Raw genomic sequence first — 7913 nt, forward strand, 5'->3', positions numbered from 1 at the left:
GATACACAAGCTTGGGGTGGCACAAAGGCATATGGAGCGGAAAATTGTAGGCGTCTGTCTGAAAGACCGTGTGACCAATAAGGACCTAAGACGGCGCAGCAAAGTCACGGATGTCGGCAGAAGAGTTGCGAAGCTCAAGTGGGAGTGGGCTGGTCATATTGCCAGGAAGTCTGAATCTTGGTGCAAAAGATTGCTAGACTGGAGACCTTGGGACCAAAAGCGACCCAGGGGAAGGCCACAAATGAGATGGAAAGACGACATCAAGCAGGTGGCGGGCAGCAATTGGACTCTTACTGCCCAAAATAGAGAAGAATGGAAGGAGATGAAGGAGGCCTACATCAGAATGCTGATAGAAGAAGGCTAAGAAGAAGAAGAAGAAGATATAAAATACAAAAGAAAAATAATCATTAAAGTAGGTACTTGAAGGGAAAAATAACGAAAAATACGTGGGGCAATGTTACCTTAAAAAAGACCAAAGTTACCCGAGTTCACCGTAATCGTTTTTGTTTCATAATATTAAACTAGGTAATCTTAAAGTAGGTATGAGATCAATCAAAACTGAGATACTTTTTAGTATAAACTTCACTAGGTAGGTTTTATGTTATACAATTATAAAACAAAATTTAAATGCTTTTCCTAAATCAACAAAGTAAGTAGCTAACAAAAATGTCAAAAAATAATAGAATCAACAAAAAATATATAGTTAAACAAAAACAAAATCTTACATTTACTTACTTATTAACAGTAAACAAAAAAAATATTTCTTCATTGCATAAAGACAGATAAAAATAGATATAATACAGAAAAGACAAAGCAACGGCGTACATATCCCATGAAGGGATCTCTTCCAGTCATCCGGCAAGATAAGAATGAATACAAAACTCAAGGGTGAAACAAATGCAACAAAACTACAACAATTAGGAAAGAAAACAAATAAATAAATACAAAATATATCTATTAATACTTAAAATAGTTACTTAAATGAAAATCTACCTATAATCAATAAAATACACATCAAAATGAGTTTTGTTAATTTAGTTTAAAGTAGGTCTAAATTTTTATTTAAAAATATTATCTCGTCTAGTCTTTTTGCTGCCAGTCTATTTCGTCTTTGGTTACATAGCATACCAGCCTTAGAAAAGACGCGTTCGGAAGGTACGGACGTGGCAGGTATGCACAGATACTTGATAGCTAACTGTGATAAAATTGGATAAGTTTTACAATGTGTTTCCCAAAAACGTAAAGGGTCCTCTTTTCGGTTAATTAAAGGCATTTCTAAATACTGTTTTATTTGTAAGGTAGCTGAAGAAGTAGGTGTCGTCGATGAGTTTTGTGATAATGCTTTTTGGTCAAAGAATTTCCACAGATCATCCTCATCATTGTTTGATTCGGCTCCGATTGATACATGGTGCTCAACAGTTTCCGCGATCGAATTTGAGTTTCCAATTTGATTTGCTAGTTGTTCAGTGAGCCATTTTTCAACGTTTGCCGCATTTTCTGGTAATCCAAACCCAGTTTTTTTGAATCTTGGATCCAAAAGGGTACTAAGAGCTATTGATTTATGAGTTTCAGAGTTACCTAGTCTTCTGCCCAAAACTTCTAAAAGGCTGTTTTTTAAACTAGTTCCGATGTCAGTTGTCGAATTTTTGGCTAACAATAGAAATTGCAATCCTCTTACTAAAGGAATTACTCTCGACAGAGTAGGATAGTTTTCGCCTGACAATTCTTCAGTAATTTTGTGGACAGGTTTAAGAATCGGTATGATGTCATCTATTATTGCCCATTCACTGGCTTCGAGATTTTCGGGTGCATTTATTAATGAAATTAGTGACGCAGTTAGGGGAATTTTTACTTCTGAAAATCGTTCTATCATAAACAAAATGGAATTCCAACGAGTAGGCATGTCTTTTTTAAGTTTTAATATTGGTAATCCCATTTGCTCCTGCGTTTCTTTTAATTTGTAGCTTGCGACGTTGCTATGTTTGAAATGAGCGTGTAATGCACGACATTTATTTAATACAGTTTGGAGTTCCGTGAATTTAGTGATGGATTCCTGGACAGACAGATTCAGAGTGTGTGCTACGCAAGGGTGATGAATTTTTCTTAAATGATCGGTAACTGCTTTTTTCACATTACTTGCATTATCTGTCACGACCACCGAGATTTTGCTGAGAGATCCGGGGAATTTGGCTAATATTTTTAATATAGCTTCCCCAATGTTTATAGCAGTGTGATTGACAGTAACTTCTTCAGTCCCGAGAACACAGCTTTTTAATTCGTATTCCCAGATGAAATGGCCGGTGATTGTTATGTAACTCTTATTGCTGTCAGAAGTCCACATATCGCTAGTTATAGACAAGTGGGAGATATTGTCTATCGTGTTACATAGAGTTTTATTATTTTTTTGGTGTTCATTAGGCAACAACTTTTCTGAAACAGTCTTTCTACAAGGCAGTTCATAATTCGGCTGGAGCATTTTGACAAACTCTTTAAAACCTTTGTTTTCTACGATAGACAAAGGCTGATAGTCAGTAGCTATCATCCGGATTAAGCCCTTATCAAAAACTTCTCTATCTACCTTGCTACTCGTCGCCGCGTACAATCTCAATTGTGGCGCTCTTTTTGCTGCTGGTGGGGCTGGTGGCGAGGACACATTCGGTGTTTCCGAGTCTAAAGTAGCTGACTGCCGGGGTGCGGGAGCGCTTACTGGAGCTGTATTTTCTTGCGGTCTAATTTCCTGTTCATACTCGGCCAGTTGAATCGGATGTTTTCTTTTTAAGTGATCCTTTAAATTAGTTGTATTTTTATGGTATATTACAGAATGCGAACACAGTTTACACTTAACTTTTTCAATGTACCCTTCTTTAATTTTATCAAAAAATTCCCACACTAACGATTTTTTAGGCATTGTTTTAAGTGGTCTTAGCCCACGCGCGTGACCTTCGCTCTTAAACAATAAACGGACTAACGAAATATAATAATATTTACTTTACGTTCAAAGTTCAAAATGAAACGGTAGGCGCGGGGTGCGCAGGGATGGATGAGTGGATAGGTAAAATACAATCGGCTGTTTCAATTTCAACAGCTTATAAATGAAGCATTTTACACTACGTAATAAATCAAAAATAATAACAAAAACAATATTTATTAACACTCTTTTAACATATTCTTTTGTTTCATTAAAATACTCTTACGTAAAACAAATTTGACTTCTATTTTTTAAATTTTCGCCGGATGTTCTTATTTTCACGATAATCAATCAGAACAAAGTATTTATCAACCAATCAGAATAAAATATCCTGTTTCCTGTCAATTCAATAGGGTTGTAACACTGTGGGTTGTAATAATGTGTGCGTGGATTAATCATATGATTTACATTTTAAAAACAAATGGTAATATTTCGCGTTGAAATCGTTTGTAAAGTCATGCATGAATATTCAGAGTTCAGATCAGACTCGTATCAGTAGACTCAATATCATTTACTTTATTTAGCAAAAAAAAAATCCTTGATTATTTGTCTTCTGTTTCATTTCATATCAACAACAACATGCTATATTAACATTCACAAGCACACGCAAATCAGAAAAATACGCCGCCTAACGCACACGAATATTAGCTGATATGCGATGAGTATAGAGATAGTAGTATAGTTATGGATAGTAATTAAATTAGTAGTTTGTCGATTGTTATTCGAATAATCAGCCTGAGGAACTACTAAATCGACAATCGAATGCGCGAGCGCGCGATTTTCGATTCAGTCGATCGTATATTTAGCAAGGGTCAACGAAACAAAACCAAATGTGTGTATAAGTACCTATAGTTATTTACGTGCCAACGAAATATAAACAGCCTTATCCTTTGTTTATGGTGACCTACCTAAAACAACCGCACATTTATTCCTTACGACTCTCCAACATACCTACATAAAACTGTCTTTTTTGAAGGGGTATTATTTTATTTATTTATTTATTACACAATATTCATTATGAACTTAAAACAATATTCCGCAAAACTGTTTTCACAGTTTGACTGCGGTCAGTCTCATTTAAAGTTACTAATTTAACACAATAAATAAAGCTATATATCTATAACGTGTAGGTAACAATTTAGTTTTAAGCTTACCTACATACTTCTATAGAATTTGAGAAGTAATTTTTTTTGAGTTTTTTTAATTAATGCGTTGGTCCCACATACAGATCTAATGTCTGCGGGCAAACTATTCAGTAAGTAGGGCAAGCGTTTTTTTAATGTTCTATCGCCATAGTAATTACTTACCCTGGGTACCTCCAGCTTGCCCGCAGTCACAGACCTAGTTCCGTGACCATGATGTTTTTCTACTTGCCGCGATCCCTGCTTAGGTACTTATTTCGCTTTATCCACGTCTCTCATCATGTTTTTATAGAATACTCCCATATGGATGACCAGATATTGCTCGCGATTTTTTCCGGAAGTAGAGAAGAATTTTTTGGTAATCAGAGAGCATTCAAATCTGAGTAATAATTATTCCATAAGTAATGCGAGTACGCAAGTATATACAGACAGAAATTCCTAAAATCAAATTTTTTAAAGGGCATGAGAAACGAACTTTTTTCTTATTATTTTATAATTAACGTATAGATTCAGGACGCTTATTTTGTGTTTTTGAGATGTAACAAAGGTAGGTAGGTATAATAAAAGCAGAATTACTGTGAAGTTTTACCGATTTATCTTAATTCGTTCAGTGATGTTAAGTAACCGTGTGGTTCCCGGCACCAATACAAAAAAGAATAGGACCACTCCATCTCTTTCCCATGGATGTCGTAAAAGGCGACTCTTAGTTAGACGATGGGCTAGCAACCTGTCACTATTTGAATCTCAATTCTATCATTAAGCCAAATAGCTGAACGTGACCATTCAGTCTTTTCAAGACTGTTGGCTCTGTCTTCCCCGCAAGGGATATAGACGTGACTATATGTATGTATGTTAAGTAACCTTAATAAGTAACTTAAAAAACTGACAAACTTTTTAAACTATCTACGACTCGAAGTGGACTGAGAGCGGCTGTACATACTCTAAGAAATAGTTTTAATAACGTTAGACGCTTATCTACCGTAAAACACCTCGGCCAGTGTTTTATTATACATATTTATTCAAGCTGGCAACCCCATTTTGTAAGTATGTTGGTCCATCCGTCACAATTACTGTTGGAGCGGAATAACAACGCGAACTCTTGTTAGGTGCGCATCTGGTGGCGTCTCATACATTTTTATGAGCGGTCATTTTATCCACCCATGTCTGCGTGCCACGATTGTATGTCGTTACGAGTGCTTTATTTATTTATTTGGAATCGTACTTTCTTTGTATCTATCTATACTAATATTATAAAGCTGAAGAGTTTGTTTGTTTGAACGCGCTAATCTCAGGAACTACTTGTTCGAATTGAACTCTTTTTGTGTTGAATAGACCATTTACCGAGGAAGGCTTTGGGGTATATAACACCATGCTGCAACTTTTAGGAGCGAAGAAATAATGGTAAATGTGAAAAAAGAAACGGGGAAAATTATTCATCCTTTGAGGGCTTCAATGATGCCCAAAATAACCATTCCACGCGGACGAAGTCGCGGGCATAGCTATATATATTTGCAGCAGATTACATACAGAGATTATTTACTCTCTCACGACTGAGTCAGAAACAACTAATGATGCAATATTTTAACGCAAACACTGAAATGCCAATGTTCAACTGTATGGCTTATACTACTTACAGTTTGCGAGACCATTGACTCTGTCTTCCCCGTAAGGGATTAAAGTGTGTATGTTAGTAATTTCTAAAGTCACACGCATTCAAAAATAATCCAGGTCCTGTCGAACATGTTCCGATTCGACTTCAGAATGCAAGAAAGATTTAAACAATAGACTATTGTGTCGATTCCCAGGCGGATAGTTATTGTACAAATTTGGCTGATTCGTGGAAAGGGGCGCTTCAAAATTTGTACAAAAAATTGTATACGGCACGCGCGGTAGGGCTGCGGGTGATAGGGTTGAGACATAACGGCCGCAATAGGATATTAATTTGTTCAACATATTTTGGTGATTGACATCGATTTCCCAATGATTTAATTGGTTAATGCCAGGTTTCATGTCTATAATTAGCAAACTGAGAAGGCATTCGACAGTGCGATTAGTTTTAACTGACCGTTTTGTGTATATTTATTGTTACTTATTTACCCTTGTGACTTCTTACAATTAATATTTCTATTCCACTATCCACATGGCCCAGTCATTTCTCATAACACAAGTCTCGAACTTATTTTAAGGCTAACTTAATCGGTTTAATTTGTCCTGATATGTTTGTTTGTTTGTAAACTGTTTATTGCACATAAAAAAGAAATATGACAAAATACAAAACAGTCATTAGATTTAGATGAACATGTAAAATAAATATTTATTAGGTGTTATTATTATTTATTTGCTCCATAAACCTTCAAGATGCACAAATTTGTATAGCTTGCATTTGTCTGAAACACAGTTCTGAAAGGAAGCCGACTGTATGACTGACTACTACCCGTATTTTATTTTGGACTTCTTACGTGATTGCAAATATTATTTATAAATTTTATAATGCAACGTGAAAGTTTACATACTACATACATAAAATCACGCCTCTTTCCCGGAGGGGTAGGCAGAGACTACATCTTTCCACTTGTCACGATCTCTGCATACTTCCTTCGCTTCATCCACATTCAAAAATCTCTTCATGCAAGCTCGACGGTTACGGGTACTCTTGACTTGACCCTTTGCCAGGACGTCCTTTATTTGATCAAGATACGTTCGTTTAGGTTAGAAAGTTGCGAAAGTTTTTTCTGTTTGGTCAGCTGGTTGACTGGTAGAGAATGCCAAACGGCATAAGGTCCGCCTTTTGTACATTTTTGTTTTTGTGCAATAAAGTTTAAATAAATAAATAAAGTTTAAAATCAATTAATTCGCGGTTTTTTACCAAGTCGATAAAAGTAATAGTTAACATACCTATCACGCTACAATAGTAAGAGTATTTAGAGCAGCCCTATCAGTTTGCAAGTTATTAATAACGGTAGCATATTACAATTCAATTTGAACGGGCGCTCGGTAATCCTCAGTAATCCCGGGCTGAACTGAACACAATTATATTAAAAGCAAACATGAAAATCCTCAAATCTGTACAATATCTATAAAATAGAATGGCCTTTGTCAGCTGTACCTGTAATAATGTATTGTTCAGATCGGTCTGTGGTGAAATTAGATAATCATTAGTTAATACCGAATATAAATATATATATTACACTGCACTCGTACTCTTTATTTACAGAGCTATATAAAAGTAAAAACAATAAAGGTTTGGTCATCACGATAGCAAGATTAAGTAGCTGAGGAAGCCTAATTAATAAATAATAAATAAATATATACGGGACAAATTACACAGATTGAGTTAGCCTCGAAGTAAGTTCGAAACTTGTGTGACGAGATACTAACTCAACGATACTGTATTTTATAATAAATACTTATATAGATAAACATCCAAGACCCAAGTCAATCAGAAAAAGTTCTTTTCTCATCATGCCCTGGCTGGGATTCGAACCCGGGACCTCCGGTGTCACAGACATGCGTAGGTACTACCGCTGCGCCGCAGAGGCCGTCAAACCGAAGCACCTAATATATAGTAACACTAATGAACTTGGGATTCTCCTTTTAGGCGAGTTGCTAGTAACCTCTCATGCATACATATAGCCACGTCTATTTCGCTTCCGGTGTAAACAGAGCTAACAGTCTTGAAAAGACGGCGAAAGGCCACATTCAGAATTCAAACAGAAGAGATTCAAATAGTGACAGGTGGCTAGCCCATCGCCTAAAAGAAGAATCCCAAGTTTATTAGCCTTGCCCTTGCTTGATGGACTTTT

This window comes from Amyelois transitella, chromosome 16 (genome assembly GCF_032362555.1).
Source record: "Amyelois transitella isolate CPQ chromosome 16, ilAmyTran1.1, whole genome shotgun sequence".
Classification (NCBI taxonomy): domain Eukaryota; kingdom Metazoa; phylum Arthropoda; class Insecta; order Lepidoptera; family Pyralidae; genus Amyelois; species Amyelois transitella.